Consider the following 3,374-nt stretch of genomic DNA (forward strand, 5'->3'; position numbering starts at 1 on the left):
TACTTGAAAAGAAACTTTGCCTTAACTATATTTAAATTATATAAAGCCTTTGTCCCTTAGAGTTCACAGCTCCTCATTACCTACAGAAAAATTACTGAACCACAGAATAATAAAATGATACATTTGAAAAGAAATTCTGGTACATTTGATTTAATCAAAAGATTACACAATGACATTATCATCTATTTCAGGCAAGGAAAATGACTTGTTTGAAGTTGGACATCAAAAAAAATTATACAATGGAATTACAATATAATTAGTTAAATTTTAAATATGCATTCCAAGATCTGTCATGTAAAGGTACAAGATCCCAGTGATGAATGTAACTGTACTGTATACTTAAAATGTACCAATAAACTCAGAGAGGAAAAAATAAATAAATATACATTACTTTTCCCGATGTATAGAGTATGATCAAAATAACAGTAAATGTTTACTTTTTTAACATAATAGTGTAAATGACACAATGACCTCAAAATGCTCGCCTTCATGCTGAACACACTTATTTCATCATCTTTGCCTTTTTCTGAAGCATTTCGGAACATCTTCATTCATGAGTGTCTTTAGGATGTGAGATCAAAAATAAGATGAATGCAGGCCCGGGATTTCGTTTAGTGTTGCTGCTGCTTGCCTGGCAAGTTCAAGGTCCCAAGTTTGAATCTGGGTACAAATAAACAAATAAATAAATAAGATGAATGCTATCATTGAGTGACATCCAACAGAAAGCCAAGCTTGTGAAAACATAGCATGTCTTCATCCATCAGATCTGGAACCATGAGATTTCTGACCTTTCCCCAAATTCAAAATGACTATGAAAGGTAAATAGCTTGAGTCAGTTCAGGACATCAAGGCCGCTGCAACAGCACAACTAAAGACATGAAAAAGGACTTTCAGAACAGGTTCAGAAAGTGGCAAGAATGATGGCATAAGCATTTCCAAAGTAAGGGGGAGATTAATGGCAATGTGTCCTTTACAGTCATAATTTTTTTAATTTGAACATTCATTGTATTTTGATCACGCCTCATATGTTGACTCACCAAATAGTCACTGAACCTTACTACTATATGCCAGACACAGCACCAGGCATTGGGAGTAAGTAGATAAGTAGAATGCAGCCTCTGACCTCAAGATATTTAGGGTCAACCAAGGAAAGATAAGCAGACTATTGAGATATTGGGAGGTAAGGGCTGTAGTAGAGGCAACATTCCACAGTAGTCTCTCATTGCTGTTATAATAGATGTATATTCCTTTAACAAGGCATAGAACAGTTCTAAAAATTTCTATTGGTGATGATCTCATCCTGAAGGTGAGAAAAGGAAAGCAAGGTGTCATCCTGTTATGAAAATTTTCTCACCACATACTATTAATATCACTTGTTTTGAAAGAGAATTAAAAGACACAATGATGTTCTATAATCCTGAGATAGCATCAAACTGATGAGCAAGTCTTGACAGAAACAAAATTTTGATAACCAAACTCTAAATCCACAAGCAATTACCCTCTTTTCTCTGTGATTTGAAGAAAAATGAATCAATAAAAAAAAAACCCATCCATTCTACCCCATACATAGCTCATGGGTATCAACAGCCAGTGAGATATCATCCACCAGTGAGGAGCTGGCACGAATATGTGCGTGAAAGGATGGGGAGCTGTCTGAGCCCTGAATGGAAACACTAAGCCGCCTCTGTTCAGATTATGTTTAATCCTTTCTCCTCTGACACCCTTTAATTTGGAATTTTCAGGGTGAGGTACAAGAATTACATGGCTGAAAAGGCTTCCTCTCCATGGCTTTCATCTTGTGGGGGACAATTCCCTGGCTGACCCCGAAAGTTTATGGTCCTGATCGGGATAGGCAAATGGGAGGTGGATCTGTCCATACCATCAACTCAACAAGGTGAATTCATTCCTGTTTCAAGAGACTGGTGGGGAAAGTGCTCAATTTGGTCAAAACACATAATTAAGTAAACATCTAGAAAAAAATCTCACCTGAAGCCATTGTCCAATAAGCAATTACCCCATTGTTAACATGTTCCTTCTTGTTCGACTCCATACTCTCAGAGGGTGGAGACTGTTACAAAGTATTTATGTTCCTTCCCCAACATCCATATGTTGAAATCATGTATTAATTAAGGTTCAGAATCATGTATTAGTTAAAAAACAGAATCAACAGAATCTATACTATGCATAATATATGCATATAAAATCGTGAAAGGGGATTGGCTTATAGGATGAGAGTCAGGTAGGTAGTTCACAATGACTGTCTACATGCTAGAGATCCACAGGATACAATAGCTGCTCAGTCCAAGAAGCTGAAAGTCTCAGAAAAAAGGACAAAGGTGCAGTGCCAGCCCAAGACTAAAGTCCTGGATGCTCCTTGGAGAGTTGCTGATGTGAGTTGTGTTGAAAGGCTGAAGAAGGTGGAGCTTGGTGTCCACAGGTGATAGCAGCAGCAAATTATGCAGCAAATGGAACTTTTCAAAATGTAAACTGGCTTCCTCTTTTCACTGTACCTGGGCTGCAAGTCTATTGGATGGTGGCACTCACAGTCAGACCAGGTCCTGTGTTTGCTAGCTTACACTCCAGTCACCTCTGGAAATAGCCCACAGACACAACCAGATGTTGTGTTGCTCTGCTAGGCATCACTTAATTCAGCCTAGAGTGACAATTAACAAATCCTAACCCACAAACTAATAAGAGTTTTATGTGGAGGAGTCTTTGGGAGTCATTAAATCATGACAGTGAAGTTCTTCAGAATAGCATCAGGCACTTTCCTTACAAAAAGGATCCCAGAGAACTCTCATGCAAGAATACCACAAGAAAATGGCAATCTGAGACCTGGAAGAAGCCTCACCAGAACACAACCATGCTGGAACCCTAGTCTCACACTTGTGGACTCTAGAACTGCACAAAATAAATTCCTGTTCTTTCTAAGACACCCAGTCTCTGATACTTTGTTGTAGCAGCCCAAATTAAAACAAGGACCAATTATCCTCATCACTGTGTTCCCAGGTTCTGGTACCAGTGTGTTTCCACTGCATGAGAAGCTTTGAAATTTGGTTGAGTTCACTATAGAAATCAATATGGAGATACCTCAAAGAACTGAGACTAATAAGATTCTAATAAGATTACTGACATTTAGAAATGGGAGGAAAGGAGCTAAAGGTGTAGGGAAGGTGTGATACGTAGGGGAAGAACAAAAAGGGAAAAGAAAAAAATGTGAGAGAATGAAAAGATGAAAATAAAGTGTTTGTAGATGGGGAGGGGAGGAGGGGGTGAAGGGAGGGCAGAGGTAAGGGGAAAAAAATGAGAATCAAGACTTGCCATGTAAAGGTACATGATCCCAACAATGAATGTAACTGTACTGTATCCCTAAA

The 3,374-nt window shown here is 38.4% G+C and overlaps 1 long non-coding RNA gene across 1 annotated transcript in view; it reads right to left on the minus strand.

Moving 5' to 3' along the window:
- Positions 1–488: 488 nt before the first annotated feature.
- LOC109118308 overlaps positions 489–3,374 on the minus strand; it is a 62,152-nt gene continuing 59,266 nt past the window's right edge. Inside the window, exon 3 of the long non-coding RNA XR_002025635.2 lies at positions 489–660. This is a non-coding gene — a long non-coding RNA (uncharacterized LOC109118308). The remainder of the gene's footprint in view (positions 661–3,374) is intronic.

Source organism: Fukomys damarensis, unplaced genomic scaffold (genome assembly GCF_012274545.1).
Source record: "Fukomys damarensis isolate Sample0158 unplaced genomic scaffold, DMR_v1.0_HiC HiC_scaffold_17, whole genome shotgun sequence".
NCBI classification, from domain to species: domain Eukaryota; kingdom Metazoa; phylum Chordata; class Mammalia; order Rodentia; family Bathyergidae; genus Fukomys; species Fukomys damarensis.